General features: G+C 38.2%; 1 long non-coding RNA gene across 2 annotated transcripts; it reads right to left on the bottom strand.

The window, feature by feature from the left end:
- Positions 1 to 9783: 9783 nt before the first annotated feature.
- LOC308193128 lies at positions 9784 to 16807 on the bottom strand. 2 transcript variants are annotated; one of them, XR_013949403.1, is made up of 4 exons: positions 13871 to 16807; positions 13708 to 13787; positions 13294 to 13379; positions 9784 to 12757 (listed from the first exon to the last, which is right to left on the bottom strand). It is a non-coding gene; the product is annotated as an uncharacterized lncRNA (long non-coding RNA). The 2 variants fall into 2 exon arrangements; XR_013949402.1 differs by having other exon boundaries at positions 13708 to 16807.
- Between the last annotated feature and the right edge of the window lie 1288 nt (positions 16808 to 18095).

Genomic DNA, 18095 nt, shown 5'->3' with positions numbered 1-18095 from the left:
CCTGCCCCTCATGAATTATAATGATAAACATCCTCCACTCTACCATGGTGGAAACATTGATCAAAATAATTTTGCTTATGTTTCACATTTAAGATAAACATCATTTGTATTGATTTTACTGTGAAAGAAGAGAGGCTATATTGACAGACATGTGAGTGTCTAATATTATTGGAAGACATTTTTGAAAGTATATTATGCACTTAAGATTTTTAATGTAAAAATGCTTGAGACAAAACTAAGCATAGTATTAAAACTGTAAGGTAAGTATCTGAAAACACTGTAAAATACAATAAAGCTGAAGTTGTCACTTGGATTACAAGTGATGCAGATAAGTATCTGAACTGTGATGCAACACCTCAAAATTTAGCTTATGCTTATGCTGTATGAGTGCTTAGGTCCCCTTTATTCCCATTTTCCAGGACTGTTCACATCTTGTGGATCTTAAATTCTTCAGGCATCACAGATTAACCTATAGTTCCCTTAACAAGTGACCCAGGCAGATACAGGGGAGTGCACCCCACACAGAAGAAAGGCATTTACCTCCGCATTGCCATCCACATAAGTCAGTTTTAAGAAAGCCTGTCAGAGATGTCTGAGAGGTTAGATGTTGTTAAATATTTCCCATACAGGATGTGGGAAATATGAGCACAGTTTTTTTCAGCCTCACGAGCACGTAATCCCGAAGGACCACCAGTCTGTGGACTATTCTTAGAAAAGTTGTCAAGAGTGATCTTTTGGTCAGGATAGACATTTTTTTAACCATGAAACGTGCTATGTGCTTTTCAACTTTTTCAGATTTTACATAGCAAAAGCAGTATAAGCAATGTAAAGAAACCTTAGAGTAGGACTACAACATTTTATTTTTTTTTTAAATGTGTGGCTTAAATAAAAGTCCATATTTCTCATATCATATTTTTGGGTGGTTTCTTAACATCGCTACCAAGCAGTCTAAGAAAGTCCTCAAAGGTTAACACCTACTAACTAAACTCATTAGTTTGATTAGCCATGGTTACAAGCCATTTCAAGAAATAGTCCTTGCATAAAGAATGTAGAGATTAGGAAAACAAGGTTGTAGGAGAACAAAGTTGTATGGATACAAACTGATACTCACAGAATATAGGCATAAATCTTCATCAAAAAATAAATTCTCCAAAATTTTGTGCCTGTGAATTAACCATGGTGGCAGAAAAAGCATTCTTCCAATTAATGATCTGAACAGATTGAGACTTTGCATATGTAAAACTGAGTATCAAATATTGTGTCCCATGATAGTAACAGAAATCACCTTCACAGAAAATTATGCTTTCAACTATATGAAGGTATTTTTTGTTTCAAGAACTTCATTGTAGATGCGTGCTAGCTTTTGCTACTGTGGTGGGTTGACTGGAGCTCACTGGCAGATGCCCACTCAGCTGCAACTGCTCTCTCATTCCCCCTCCTCAACAGGAGGGGAGGAGAGAATAAGACGAAAAAGCTCATGGGTTGAGACAAAGACAGGAAGGTCACATACCAGTTACCATAATGGGCAAAAGAGGCTCAACTTGGGGAAAAATAATTGAATTGAATTTATTGCCAGTTAAATGTAGAGTAGAGAACATCTTCCCTCCACACCCCTTCTTCCCTTCCCAGGCTCAGCTTGATGAGCCCATCATTTATCATTCCCAACTCCCCTGCCTCCTCCCACAATAAGGGGTGTGGAGAGGTGTCAGTCCATAGCTGATCCTCTCTGCTGCTCCTTCCTCCCCACTTCCCCTTACTCCAGCATGGGCTCCTCTCCATGAGCCATGGTTCCTGCCAGGATCATGATCCTGCACGTGCCCTCCATGAGATGCAGCTTCCTTCAGGGTACATCAACCTGCACTGGTATGGGGTCTTCCACAGTGTGCCGGGGGACAGCCTGCTTCAGCAGGGGCCTCTCCACAGGCCACAGGGGAACTTCTGCTCTGGCACCTGGAGCACCTCCTGCCCTCCTTCTGCACTGACCTTGGGGGCTGCAGGGCTGGTCCTCTCACTTTGCTTCCCTGTACACCTCTCTCTCACACATTGCCACACTGTTTTTTGGCCCTTTCTCAAATGGGCTTCCCCTAAGTGCCTCAGGGTGGCTGCCAGGCCCAGCTGGGCCCTGCAATGGGGTCACTGGAGCCATCTGGAACCGGCTATGTCCTGCACAGGGCAGCTCCAGCCTCACCTCACAGAGGCAACACCCTGCTGCCAACACCTAGGCATCTGCACTCCATACAGTTACGAAAGCATCTGATGCCTCCTTCTTGAAAAACAGAAGATAGTTTCTAATGAACATTTTTACTTCTTCAGTTAAAAAAAAAAAAATCCCCCCAAAAAGTGAGTTGTTTTTACACTACAGTAAAACGTTTCTCCTTCTTTTCATTCTAATGCTCCCAAGATTTTTTATTTTTTTTTACCATTTGTGAAAATAAAAAGCAGGTATGTCTATGTCAGTGATTAAAATAACCGTGAAATTATGACTTTAAAATCCTATGCATTCTATTCTGTATTCTGCAAATGTTTCTAATTAGCTTGCTGGCTAAAGCGATAAGGTATTTATTAACAAAAGATAGGATTTTCTGCTGCTTTGTTTTCCTATTTTTGAGGTCAAAATTCTTTGGAACAGTGAAAGACATAAATAGATGTAGGGCATACCCAGAAATCATAAGCACAAATATCATAGTCATTGGAATATGTGGATGTCAAAATGTATATGAATTTTAATAAAATTCACAGAAGAAAAAGCCATTAGATGTGGTTATATGGAAGGATGCCACCTCTGATTTTATCTGCAGACATCATAATTCTAATAGCACATAACTTTTTTTTTTTTTCCTCTGAGTACAAGAATAATTAATAGATTAGGACTAAATAGAAAATGAAGAGTACCTCGTGGTCTCTTTATTCCTGTAACACCTACAACTCCAAAAGTGAGCCATCTTTATAAGACTTAGCTCAGGTACACAGTGTTTTGCCATCTGTGTAATTAATAAAACTAATTTCAGTTAGAGAATGGCCACAAAAATAACTCCATTCTCAGGAATGGGAAGGAGGAAGAGCAAAGCATAAGGAACAGACAAGCAGAGACTAATGGAAACTGAAATTTAGAAATGGGAAATTATTCACCCATATATCTCCTCCTATGCCAGGTATTGTATTTCAGACTGGTTTTTAAGGTGAAGAGCTGCAGTAGTTGACCTTGAAAACCTAAAGAAAAGTAACATCAGTTTTCCCTTCAACCAGTGCCAGATAGGATTAGTTCCTAATTGCAGATAAGGTGAGGATGTTCTCTTGGCTGCAATATTTGCAGTGAGCCATTTATTTGGGAAGAGATTATATTATTTGTTCTGTGTTTAGTGTTTCTCGAAGAGTGTACGGAAGAACTGTAGTCTATAAATAAAGCCACTTCAGTAACAACATGGCTAATTAATAGCAATCCATTTTGTCATTTATACTATATAAAATTAAACTTTTCTTTCATGAGCCAGATGCCCTGTTCAGTAATCACTCAGAGCAAAAGGGTTTTACACTTTTAAACTTCAGTGCCTAAGTTCCAGATGATCACCCTTGTATGACTTCAACATCTGTGCACTCCAACTGGTTTCAAATGCCTTTTTAAAAATGTCGTGTGTTTTGTTGTTGTTGTCAATGTTGTTGTTTCTTAACTGTAGTTATTTGATTGGAGTTGTTGAGGAAATTTAGCAGCAAGCTTATGCTGCTAGTTTTAGTTCCACTTTAGATTAAAAGTAGCCTCCTTGTTCATTCAAGCAAACCTGCACCACTAGATTGATTATAAAATGGATTCATGACAGTAGTTACTGTTTTACTGGCAATGTAGAAGAGCTAGATAGGCACAAAGGGCAAGATTTATAAAGTGGACTTAGATGTGTAGTTGTCTTGTTAGCTGCCACTGGCAATCACAAAATCCAACTTATCTGCCACCAACAGTCCTAAATATCTGTTCAAGCAGTAAACGACTGAACAGATTTTATGCTTAGTATACAGTGAAGTTTGAGAGTGATTTACAAAACAGCCATTCTTATTTGTTCACTTACCTACACACTCTGATTCAGTAGGCATGCTCAGAGTTTCTGACTGCATAAGTGTGGTAGTTTTTTACCTTGCTGGGTAGCTGAACTCCACCACAACCACTCTCTCACTCCTCCTCTTTAGGAGAAGAGGAGAAGAAGTATGCTGGAAAGAGAAAAAAAAAAAAAAAAAGAAGAAAAAAACTCAAGGTTTGAGATAAGGGTAATTTAATTAAATGGAAAAGGAAGGAGGAAAAAAAAAACACACACACACACAAAAAAAAGCCACATGGAAGCACGGAGACAGAGAAAAGAAGTTACTCTCTACTTCCCATCAACGACTGATGTTTGACCATGTCCCAGGAAGCAGAGCCTCAATATGCATAGCAGTTGTTTGGGAGGACAGATATCTTCATAACGAGAGCCCCCCTCTCCTTCCCCTTTTCCACCTTTTATTGCTGAGTGTGACATCACAGAACATGGAATATCCTTTAGGTTTGTTTAGGTCAGCTTATCTGGTGATGTCCCCTCCCCACCTCTTGCCCACCCCCAGCCTGCTGGCTCTTGGGAGGTTGGAGGGAGTCCTGATGCGGTGCCAGCACTGCTCAGCAATAGACACAATACTGGTGTGACACCAGTGCTGTTCTAGCTACAAGTGCAGAGCACAGCACTGTATGGGCTGCTGCAGGGAAAGTTAACTCCATCCCAGCACAATAAGTAATGCCAAGAAACCACATCGCAGTAAGTAATTAGGAACTGTATACGAAATATCAGATGAAATTCCTTTAATCTTGAGTAAGAATTTGTTCTTCAGTTTCCTCCTCAACCTTCCTTGTAGGTAAGGTAGCATAGGCAGCAAGTTATTTCTTCCTACTCTGGTCTGCTTCATGTATGTTAAAACACTTGTTTCACTAGAAAATAACGACGTCTCCATGGACATATGTGTAGAATGATCACCAGAGCTCTAGTTCCTCATTAACATCCTCATCACTGCAGAGAAGTTTAACAAGAGAGACTTTCCCACACTATAATATGCGTCAAAGAGACACCTAGAGTCAACTAATGCATGGAAGCATGCTTCACACAGCTGAAATTAAGATTAATAGACTATGGGAAAACAAATGTTATTTAGGAGAAACATCTGGCACAACTATCTAGTGTCCAAAGAAGGAATACTGTTATGCAGCCAGAAAGACTTCTCTCTCAGCTACACACCTAGTTACCGGAGTAATAAGACTTTGTCCATGGTGTTTCTTAGTAGTCAGTTTAGTTGACTCTCTAGGGTATTTACTGATTTACTTGAGTGTCATATCTAGGTCTCTGCCTCATAAAGCACGTATACCTACGCATTTACAGACCTCGTACTTGTATTCTTATAGATATATCATCAGGGACCTGAGAGTGCTACCAGGCCCCACTGCCCCTGCCCAGCTTCTTCTGGTCCCCTCCCTCTTCCCACAGGACCAAAAGCTGTTACAGCCCAGTCCTGGACTGTCAGTCCCTGCCTCAACTGTGTGCCTGGCATGGTGGTCTCCAGCCCTGTCTATAACCCTGCTTCCTGGAAGGACCTTGGCTCTACTCAGCAGGTAGAGTATCTCCTGGATGGACCCTCAGACAGACACCTCCTTTTGTCCCAAGCTCGAGTCCAAGGCTGCCCCAAGCCCTAGCTCATCACTTGCCATGCCTGGAACTGTTGAGGGTCTCATCGTCAACACTGCCCACTCTATGCAGGCCCTGGGAGGCTGTCCTCTCAGAGAGGGCACAGCTGTGATTGGGTCACCCCCGGTTGGCTTATATAGTCCATGAGCTTAATTCACAGTTTTGTATTTGACTAAGTACATGAGCATGATATTGTGGTAGTAACCTAAGACTAAATTCCTGCTGGAAGTATAGATCCAGCTGCCTCAAGAGTAGTAGGTCTAACAAAGTTCTTTAGAGAGGTCAAAACAAACCTAAGTGAACCCAAGCTTGGGGAAAGAGAGTAACTGGAAGCAGGTGTTTGATCTCCAAATGAGATTGGAGAATAGCTTATGGGAACAATTCACCTATAGAGAGGATGTCTACAAACCCTCATGTGGAAGAAAAGTAAGACAGAAAACTTCTTAGTCTTGAACTGACAGAGAAAAGCTTGGTCTTCAAAAGGGATTTTTTGCATATTTCTGAAACATATTTGTAAAAGGTAGAAAGTTATAGGCTACTCTTAGAGTATATGGAAAAGTGTCTGTTATAATCCCTTACTTCTTAGGTATCTAAGTGTGAAACCGAAAGTTTTAAAGAAATCACTGACAACCAAAATTATCTTTCCAACCTTTTTTCACTGTAAAGAACATTTTGGCACAAAATTTATATAAACATTAATTTTGAACTCTATTTTGAATGTGGACCTACGTATCCATGGCCTGGGTTTCAGGGATTATGAGCCCTGTGCTAACATCAAGAACCATAGAACCACAATGATTTTACTTTTCTTTGGATAGCTGTCACTGAAGCTTAGCATCCAATTTGGAAAACATCTTGTTTTTTGTTTGGTTGGTTTTGAGTTATGTCATGTATGACATTAAAAGAGCTCTCTTGACATAATGAATTGTTTTGACCATTTTTACCTACTGCATATATATTTCATGAATGGTGCAGTCTTTACAATAAAGGCAGAACTGACTGTTAGACAAGCAGCTGCTTCCTCTATAAAGTATTTGTTTGTCCCTTGAATAAATGATTTAAATCAAGATATTCACTGAATGACGCAACAACAATCTCACAAACTCTGTAGCAATCTCACTCAGATGACTGGAAGTGTTAGAAAACACCTAGATAGAAAAGTATTACCTGTGGGCTACAGTTTCAGATGTACTCAGGTATATGCCCAAGTATCAAGTTTCTACTACACTGTCTGTAATTAGTGCCACCTGCTTCTGCTTAGAGTCATGTTTCTGCTGGCAGACTTTTACAAAGTCAGTGCTGCATTCAGCATCAATAAGCTGCTCAGAGATCAGCTCAACATGAAGCATAGAGAATCCTCCAAAGCACTTTTGCTGGAGTGACCTAAATCAATAGCAGGTATTGAATACATCTCAAGACAGAACCATCCTAAAGGACTGCTGAACAGCCAATTGGGTTACCACAGAAAAAGTTAAATATCTAAAATAGTCTATGTACTGTTTTGGAGCTTAGAAGGAAACACAGCCATATAATTGTAAAAACAAGGAAAGATTCCTGCCTAACAGGAGCTAGACATATAGCACTGTCTGCAGGAGACCCACAGCAAAACAGCCCAAAACTCCCTCATCAGCACTTGCAGAATGGAGGGTGACCAATAGCACCAGAGAGTGGAAGCTGGCAACAGCAAGGACCACCAGGAGGAAGAGAGTTTTCCCCCAAAGCCTGAGGGGCTTACAGAACCGCTTCACCCCTCTACTGACTAAAAAGAAAAGACCTGTTGCAGGGGGAGTGGAGCTGAGTAAGACAGTTGTGCTCCCTGCACAACAACCAGTCCAAATAAGAAAGGGCAATGGGTGATAGTGGTAGGTGACTCACTTCTGAGAGGTACGGAGGCACGTATCTACTAACCTGATCCACTCCCAAGAGAAGTTTGCTGCTTACTGGAGGCCCACATCAGGGATGTCATGAAGAGACTACAAAGCTTTGTAAAGTCTAACGACTGTTACCCACAGCTGTTGTTTCACATGGTGCAGCCAGGAGCAGTCTGAGGAATATCAAGAGGTATTACAGAGCCCTGGGAGCATCAGTAAAAGACTCAGGAGTGCAGGTAGTTTTTTCATCAGTCCTCCCAGTCAAAGGGAAGGGGATTGAAAGCGTCAAGCAGGGGTTCAGCTACTCAGACCATGGTACTTGCTTTGAGAAACCTGGTCCACTGGGCACTGCTAGGGTCCTTCTGCCAGAGAAGGGGAAGAGCATCTTTGGTCATAGGCTTGCCAAGCTGGTAAAGAGGGCTTTAAACTAGAGTTGCCAGGGAAGGGGAACTTCAACCCATCTTGTTCATCCCAGTTTGATGCCAGCATCAGTGATGGATGCCTAGAGCCTGAAGAAAGGTCATGGGTCAGCACGAGAGTTCTACAATACCACGGGTAAGTTAAGGTGGGCCAGGCCAATCCCTAGCACAAATACTAGCTGGGCAGAGAATGGATTGAGAGCAGCCCTGATGAGAAAGATTTGGGGATGTCACTTGATGAGAAGCTCAATATGAGCCAGCAATGTGTGTTTGCAGATCAGAAAACAACTGTATCCTGGGCTGCTGTATTGGGTCTATGTGGCAAGGTTTTGGTAGTGGGGGGCTGCAGGGGTGGCCTCTGTGAGAAGAATCCAGGAGCTGCGCCATGTTTGATAAGGGCCAGTTTCAGCCAGCTCCAAAAGGTCCTGAAGCTGCCCAGAGCCAAGCCAGTAAGTGATGTTGTTTGTGCCTCTGTGAGAGCAGAGTTAAGAAAGGGAAAAAACTTCTGCACAACAGCATCTGGGAGACTGAGGAGTGAGAAACAGCCTTGCAGATAACAAGGTCAGTGCAGAAGGAGGGCAGGAGGTGCTTCAGGTGCTGGAGCAGAATTTCCCCTGTGGCCTGTGGAGAGGACCATGGTGAAGCAGTTTTTCCCCCTGCAGCCCATGGAGTACCAGGGCACCTCTCCTGTGAAGACAGGCTGAAGGAGTTGGGGTTGTTCAGCCTGAGGAAGAGAGGGCTCCAGGGAGATCTCAGAGCGGCTTTCCAGTACCTAAAGGGGGCCTACAAGAAAGCAGGAGAGGGACTCTTTATCAGGGAGTGTAGTGGTGGGACAAAGGGGTAATGGCTTTAAACTAAAAGAGGGTAGATTTAGATTAGATATAACAAAGAAATTCTTTACTCTGAGGGTGGTGAGGCCCTGGAACAGGCAGCCCAGGGAAGCTGTGAATACCCCATTCCCGGAAGTGTTCAAGGCCAGGTTGGATGGGGCTTTGAGCAACCTGGTCTAGAGGTCCAGGTTCTTCTAGAGGAAGGTGTCCCTGCCCATGTCAGGGAGGCTGGAATTGTATGATCTTTAAGGTCCTTTCCAATTTAAACCATTCTATGATTCTGTGGTTCTATGCTATGAAAGGCCTGTTCTTTCCTGCAGCTCAGCACTGCCTTGCCTAAGGCAGATCCCTCTTCAGTCATCTTCTGAAAAGTCTTGGCTACAATATGTACCTTGTAGCAGCAAGGCACCCAGGAACTGGGCATTGGAAAGCCAAAATGCGTTTAAAGACCTGGACTCACAATATTATTTCCCTTAAATTTCTTGCTTTCTTCAGATATGCAGTTCAGTGTATTCTGGATTTCATCTGGGAGCATAGGAAATTTCCATGTCCTTTAAAGTATCTGATGTCTGATACCTTTGATACAAATGCCCTAAAATGTTTCAGAAATACACTGGATGACTTCCATTATGACTTCCATTTGTCATAAATTGCACTCAGCTTGACAAATGGAATACCTGTTTATTCAAAATGTTTTAAAAATCACTATCATTCTACTTGGTTTTGCAATTAAGACACGTATACAGATCTTTTATTTCAAAGCTACTCCCTTACTACTCAAATATGAAACTTTTTAATGTATATTCTGATATTAAACCATACTCCTGGACATTTTGTCCTTCTAGTTAGGTAAAGGGAACAGAGGGGTCATTTTTCATATGTATTGCTATTTGTTTGAAGATCTCCTGGAATTTTCCAGGCAATAAAGAAACCAATGAACCTTATTTTCTGACAGATCCACAGGTTTAGGGGCTTTGCTTTTTTAAAAGAAAGGCTTGTCCTTTGATTTAAAAAAAAAAAAAATTACAATCATACTTCTTTTCTACTCTATTCTGAATACTGATTCCAATATATGCGATGAAGAATTCAGATGGGACAGAAACTCACAAATTGCTAAAATATTTCATTTAAACCTTGTATTTTAACAGAACACTCCTTAAAGATATTCAGGAACTGCTGGCCAACCTATAGCTACACCATATTACAAATCATTGTAGAAGGCAGGGAAAGGTTTAGGAGTTGCTATACACTAATAAAGTCATGGGATGCATAAGTTTCCAGAAAGGATATGGACCAGAAAGAAATGCTGGTCTCCAAGGAAGTTTTAAAATAGTCTTAAGTTACCAGATGTCCTCCATGAATCCTGGAGGTTTAAAACTCCTCTAGGAGTCTATTTTGTTTGGTTGTTTGTTTTTTAAACTGTGAACCGGTTCAATTACAGTGAAGAAAGCCCTTGGGTTGCTAACTATCTGATAATGATACTACCTACCTGATAGGTCATTCTTTGTTTCTGGGCTTTTTATCCCGTCCTCAGTGTATGGTATGGTGAGATAATTATCTCTGTTAAAAATTATTTGCAATATTGACAATCAGAAATTGAGAAACAGTTTGCCTCAAAACTGGATGCAAATATATTAGTTTAAAGAGACAGAAAATACCAAAAGAGGGAGTGGAGGAGTGGCAAATTTGACCAGGCACCATTCAGTTGTTAATGCTGTATTAAATAGCACTCTCAGCTATTAAATTCTGGCAACCAAAGTGTGTATGTGTAAATTAATTGTGATCTTTAATGTGAACAAATATAAACTAGACAAGGTCTAAGTTCAAAAATAGATCATTGATATCTATCTTGAGCTGGCAGAAAATGGCATCAGTAAATCTTGTATTTCAGTTGACTTACCATAATACCTTTCTTAGTATCAAAATAAAATGAGCTTTGTGTGCTACTTGGCTTTTTAGGCATTTGGACATTTTTTTTCCCCTGGTTTTATTTTGTCCCCAGGAAAAAAAAAATAATAATAATATTGTGTCTGTGAGTGTCTCCATATGAATTAAGTCAGGCTGAAAGAACAAATCAGTGACTTTGAAACAGCAGCAGTCTCTCCTGAAAATGACAGGACCTGGGGACATATAACTCTCTAAAGACATACAGTCATCTTTAAGCACTGCACGAAATTCTTTGATGATTGTTCACTGCAGTTATATACTTGATATGATGACTAAAAGGAATGATTTGGTGAATGGAAGAATAGACTTGCTAAATAGAATGGTAATGTCAGAAAATCATAAGTTCTAAGACAGAACATTTAAAATTGACTAGAAAGTTATTTGGCATGCTTCCTAGTACCATAGGATATTAAGGAAATTAAAACAGGGAGGGTAATTCATAAAATAGAGTGGGAATTTAAAATAAAAATCACAGAATGGTTTGGATGCTTGATAGTGTGAAATCAACATAAATTATTTAAACACAGGAACTGCACCAAACCTTTCAAATTTAGGGGTCTGTTGTGGGTGTTTCCAGAGCATTAAATAAAACTTTACCTTCTCAATAAATTGAAATATTACTAGAGCTGCATTTATTATCTCTATGTTTTCACTTCCACGTGATTATACTCTTTAAAGCAAAATAACAAACAGGACAATTTGCTGTGTCAGGATAATGAAGTCTTAATGTCCATTTATTTATTTATTTATTTATTTCTTGGTGTAAGGTATAGCAATCTTTACTAATGTTAATAGCCAGCTTAGAGACTTAAAATAAGCATGCACCCTAAGGATATGCATTAAAGAGCAAACTCATGCATTTTTTACCCTGGAGGAAGTACTAGGTTTGTGGGTCACTGATTCAGTGAAACTGAGATAGAAGCAGATTACCTGAACATCAACTCTTGCAATAGTTAGAGAGTGAGGTTAAAGGGGACCTCTACAACACTATTATATACAAAATGATTTAAGAAAATTCTGCTTCCTGAAGCTGTTGACATTCAGTGACTCTCCCATACCAGTGCATTCTTCCTTCCTGAAAAGCTGGAGTTTTAGTCTCTAGCAATGGCTCAGACCTACTTTTTTTTTTTTTTTTTTTTAATTATTTGTGCTGAAGGCTGGTTAAAAAGTCTAACAAGAGGGAACAACTTCCACATTGATGCCAAAAATATTAATTGACTATTTATGGCTGAAGTGAGCAATGGGACCTTCATGTCCCTGGCATGCTTCCCACAGCACTCTGCTGTTTCTGGGGGCAAGAGCAGTGTTTTATTCACAAGTGTTTCCAGACTTCTTCAGGTTCCAGTGAGGATAAAGTTAAAAGCATTTCTTTTTGCCCCCTTTCCACTTGGGAAATTGACATTTCTTCCTTTGTCCATTAACTTCTTCAGGTTTCTGAAAATATGACCACAAGCTCTCCTCCCATTCCCTTATGGCCTCACATCATATGTGAGAAAAGATGTTGGTGGCCTTGGGAGATATTCCTTCCTTAATAACTCTGCTGCAGGGGCAGAAAGGTAATAAATAAAATTCAGATCTAGCCATAACTGTTTTAGGTTCCTAGAGCCTCTAAATCAAGACACATAATGATCTGGGCAATGCTTTTTAAGTAAAATGAAAATTGGCCACTTACTCATTATCTTCAGTTCTTCAGATGGGGAAAATGGCAGGAAAATGAGTGAAACAAAACCTTGCTGTCTTTTTCTGATCACGGCATCATGATACCAGGAGTGCTAATTTACCTCCTCACAGTAAAAAAAAAAAAAAAAAAAAAAAAAAAAGGGTTCAGGTAGCATTTCAGAAGTCCTCATCTCAGAAGATCTCTCTGAAGAACTACTAGAACTGAGAATCATAAGTCCTGGAGTACAGTCATCAGGTAATTAGTTATTGACAGAGCTTTTTACATTGGAAAAGGTGAAACTCTGATGGTTATGAAGAATTCAAGGAATAGTCTTGGATAACTATAAAATAAAAGAGAAAAAAATAATAATAAAAACTAGATAGTTCATTCTGGTAGTTCCAAAACACTGTTTTTCATTTGTGTAGAAATGAAATGACTTTGATGAACAGAAGCATCCCTAAGAAATCTAATTAGGCAATCTAGTCTCATCTTTCCTCCTCACCTAATTCAGAACAAGTCTTTTGACCAATTTTTCTCCTTGTCTCAATGATTTCTTTTAGTATTAGTCTGTAAAATATTTTATATGAAGTAACCCAGTTTCAAAGTAAGATATGCAAAGAATTCAGTATCTCTTGCAGCCCAACTGGTAATTGCTGCAAGGAAGCAGAAGGCTTGAGAAACTGAGGCAGAAATGTAGGATTTGTACTGTGTCTCCAATATCCCATTTTAATAAGGTAACTATTTGGTTGAAATTGGAAAGAGAAATCAGCTCCATATTTCTAGACTAGCGTGGGATCTATAACATTAAAACTTAGATCTAAACTTTTGATGGTGCTAGAAATGCCTGAAAAAAATAAATGAGACATACGACATTACCTTTAAAATTAGCTGATGATCAAGAAACAAAGTTTGCAGTCAACCTGAATTGGCCCTTTTTTCTCTTTCATTCTCATTAAGACTTTCTGAAAAATGTACCACAAATGTAACTTATATCACCAGAGTCACCATTCTTGTTTCATAGAGAAAAAAATAAAATCCATTATTTTCCTTTAAACATTTGACATATTTTAAATCTGACATTTTTAGATCATTTAGATTTATTAAATATTTATTTATATACATAGATTTATTAAATATTGATATCCTTTTAACTTGTTTTACCATTGGAAAGTTCAAACCAATAGGCCTTATATTTGGACTAGAAAGTAGTGAATCTTATGGTCCTTCTCAGTTTCTTTAAGTAGTGAATTCCATTATTTTATTCTAAGCTCCAAAATTATGATGACTCACTGTCTTTCCCATGTAGTTAGGTAGTTAAATTCTGAAGGTCAGAGTAACCCAGGCCTTGCTCAGTCAGAGGCTGGAAAACACTAGATGAAACATTAAATGTGATTCAGTGTTCCTTCTATCAGGAGTTAGTGCCAAGAGCAAAACAGTGGGTGTAGGTACTTACTGTGTTCAGGCTTCAGTAATCTTCATCATGATAATTAATTCATGAGCTAAGGAAGGTATATATGATTAAGGTCATTTCATCACCAAACAACCAGTGAAAAGTCTCTTAGTTCTGGTGTTTGAGTATAGGTTGCTATTTATAACTCTAGGTTCAGAGGGGGTCCTAGAAACTAAAGGCTATTTTGATGATTTGTGCAACATGTCTTCAGATGAAGAAGCAAATATGATGGAAAGCTCCCTAGGGGCTTTATTCTGCCTGCAGGCCTAACCTCTGTCTTACCTGGATTTAGTTTCAAGTAACTCTTCGTCAGCTATGAGCTGATCTCAGTCAGGCACCAGACCAATCAGCAGCCTTCATAATCTCTGACAAATAAACCAGTCTTTCTTTCATATTTGGTTGCTAATGGTGAATATCCTGATTCAGCATTATTTTGCATTTTTGCAGTTATTTATGTTCCATCTCAGTGTCTATGGAAAGGTGCTTTCTCTAATTTGAGCATATTTGCTTTTTTTGTTGTTGTTTGTTTGTTTGTTTTCCAGTCACAGTAAATGGATCTCTAGACATTTGATTTATATGTTTTTATGGTCTACATTGGTTTACTTTCTGCCTTTCTTTAGGTTTGCTAGGCAACTTCTAAATCAGTGTATCCCTAAGACATGTAAATCATTTATTACCTGTACAGTCAGCAACTGAATCTATATTTATTATTGTAAAAAGATTTGTCCCAGGTGACTAACTTAAATGCAATCATAAAAAAGTGTTTGTCCAGAACAAGGTACTTCTTAGAGTTTATTTGAAACCTGCCTGGAGCGGACCTGACACAAGAAGTTCTTTAAATGTTACCTCTAGCCATGAACTGATATTAAAATACATTTCATTTACTATCATCTGAAAGCCAGATTCTGCTTTACTATTTTATGGTTGTTTGGTATGTCAGAAACTGTGATAAAAGGTACTGGCTAGGTAGAAGCTATCTGCCAAGCTATTCAGCATCTTATTCAAGAGTATGATGATGAGACAGACAAAAAAAATAAAAAATAAAGCCTATTATTCTGATAAGGAGGGCTTCTAAGGGCACTTTGGTGATCCAGACTTATTCCCATTGCTTAATGGAGTGGAGCTTAATGGAGAACCTGAAAAGGTATTCATAGTGAAGGAGAGAGTTATATCTCAGAAATTACTTCAGAAGTCCTTGAATATACCATAGGAATATCCTAAAAAAACTAGGTGGTATCCAGTTTCTGCTTACATATCAAGTATGATCCAGGGAAGTTTTTGAGCTAGTTGCAGAGGCCTATCATACAGAAGTCAGTCCTTAGAAATGTCAGAATAGAAGATGGAAATAACATCTCTCCAACCAACACCTTATTTTAGTATGTAGTCTAAGGTACTTCTTCCCTCCAAACAATATGTCCTTTTCTCTATACTCATTGTGTAAGTCAACTTATTACTATCATAGTACACTACATTGTACTATCAACCTAGTATTGCAATAATTGCAATTATTATATATAAATAATTGCATATATATAAATAATTGCAATAATTGCAAAAATGCTAATGAATTCCAAGTGTATTTGTTATGGCTGGAAATAAAAAAATTCTCCTCCTTAGGTACTGCAGAAGAAAAGATTGTGAACTAAGTTCTTTGTTGGCTTTTGTTTAACATAGCAGTGAGGATACAAGGAAAACCTATAGCAAGCACTGAATTTTATGGATTGTCTCAGAATTCATGCAGACCAGGTGACACCTTGGATGCCTGGAGAAGGTGCCTTGAGTAGGATCCCCACTGATATCCTATTAAACAGTCATTTTCTAGGTAGCCTATAATAATTTAATGCACTTCTATTTTAAGGGGAAAGAAAGAATCAGTAAAGCTTCAAGTTGTATGTTCCTTGTTACAATTATAGTGTTCTCATAAGCAAGGAGGAAAAAATAAAATTAAATAAAAATAAGTATTCTATTACTAAAAGTTGCAGAGCAGAAACTAGCTATTGAAGAACTATGGATATAGTTTCGTTTCTAGGCTTGGTAGTGTTCAGTATTTTCATTAATAATCAGGACAGTGGAATAAAGTGATGACAAAATGTTAAAGTGACATTGATCAGGCAGGGAACTCAGGCCCTTTGGAAGACAACCTCAGAATGCAAAATTATCTCTGCAGTTTGCCACGATCACCAGTTGTAAAGTCCTGACATTAATGGTAACACAAAATGGACGGAACTTAGTAGGCAGCCAAGCAAATGAGAGCAAGATTGCACCAAGAGGTAGCTCACAAGCACTAGTTGCAATTGAAAGGCCTCTGCTGGGTATTAGACATTCATTTCACAACAACACCTAGGAAAAATTTAGACTAGTTAGAAAGAATTGAAATGAGACAATCAAAATCATAAAAAAAAATAATAGAAAAATCAGATGTGAGGACAGGTTAAAGGTATTTTGCCTTTGATTAGTTTAGAGAAGACAGCAATTGAATCTTCCAATATAAAAGGTTGCTATTAATGAGTGATCAATAGTTTTTTATGTCCCCTGAGTGCCGCATATTAAGTATTCAACTTAATTTCCAGCAATGGAAATTTTGAATAGATCAGAAAACACATTTCTAACTATAAGGATAGTTAAAAGTCAGAACAGTCTGTTTAATGGGCTGCAGAAACAGTATAATTTCAAGCTTTAAAAGAAGACATACCAGCTTCTGTCAGAAACAGTCTGGCTGTATTTTTGTTGTCTCAAAAAAAAAAATGGTCTTTTTTTTTTTTTTCTTCTCCATCCCTTTGTTTTAACATTTTTAGAAGACTTGTACTTAGCAGATACCATTTGCTTTTATGTTTAAGGTTGATTTTCCACAAGCCCATGATGATTTTTCAGGATAGAAACATCACATCCAGTTTATCCAATAATCTGGAAGCTATTAGGCTTATAGAAAATTCCTCCTATTTTACTCACCTGTTCTTGATAATGCAGTATTCATGAAGCCAATGTTGTAAACCAGGTTTCTACTATGGGTAATCACTAAAACACAGAAAGATTCAAAACAAAAAATAGTAAAGTAAAGCATAAAAATGATAAAGAAAAATAAATTGTAGAAAAGAAGGCAGAAATTACTAGTTACAACATTTATTGATCAGGGTACAGGTTTCATCAGAAAGAATGAATGGGTAAACTATGATTTTGTAATATTAGAAGCAGTGAATCTTAATGTAAAGATAATACAGGAATTAGTGCAAAACTTTAGAAAAAAATAAAATAAAAAAATATAACCCCTATAAAAACTGAAGAGTGAAAGATTTTGAAACATGACCTGAGAATGAGTTATGATGTAGCCGAAATGTCATGTGGTTAGAAAGTTATCAACAGAAGCTGAAGTCCATGTCCAAGAAAGAAACAAAGAAGCTTTAGAACAGAATACAATTCTGTATTAAATCATGAGTCATGCTGAAGACACAGGAAGAAGATGCAGAGAGAGAAGAAATTATATTTGAGTTTTCCATGATGAAAGGACCAAGACAATACAGTACCAGTAGGAAAGAAAAAAGAAAAAAAAAAAAAAGTTTTACAAATGCAGGAGAACAGCAGAAGACAGAAGACTATGCCCCAAGACAAAGCAGGAGATCAGAGATTCATGGCCACAGAAAAAGAACATGCCATATCCACCTGTTGGAAACAGTTTATCAATGTATTGCTTATACTGAAGTGAATAGGAATTGAGCAACAAAACTTGCCAATATCAGCTTAGTTGCACAATAAGAAAACTCAGCTGATCTTGTTAGTTCAGGAGAGTTAATATTATTATTTTGTCCCAGAAAATGTTGATGCTGCCTCTTTTATTTTCTACCAGAGAAATGAAATAATTTCATTAGCTAGTGTACTTTTCACTGTGGTTTGAATATTTTTCACTTATTTCTATTTTTTAAATGAAATTTGAGCTCATTTTTTGAGCTCAACTTTTCTTATTTTGCAATAAAAAATGCATGGAAAACAACAGAGATTGAACTTATTTACTTAACTATATTTTGTTGAAATGTATGTGGTATTTTCTTCTCAGACAGATAACTGCTTGTTTAAGTTTCTGTGCTATCACAGACCCAACTTTCCTTTTATCATGTCACTACTATTGCATTTTAAGGAACTGTATCTAAGTTTTAGCATCCATCATTCTTTTATTGTTTTGGAAAATAAACTATATACAGAGCCTAAATTTTCACTTCAGCAGGAGAAAAACAGA

The sequence above is a fragment of the Anser brachyrhynchus genome, assembly GCF_964034855.1.
Source record: "Anser brachyrhynchus genome assembly, chromosome: 1".
Lineage (NCBI taxonomy): Eukaryota > Metazoa > Chordata > Aves > Anseriformes > Anatidae > Anser > Anser brachyrhynchus.
This window is presented reverse-complemented; position numbering and strand designations above follow the sequence as displayed.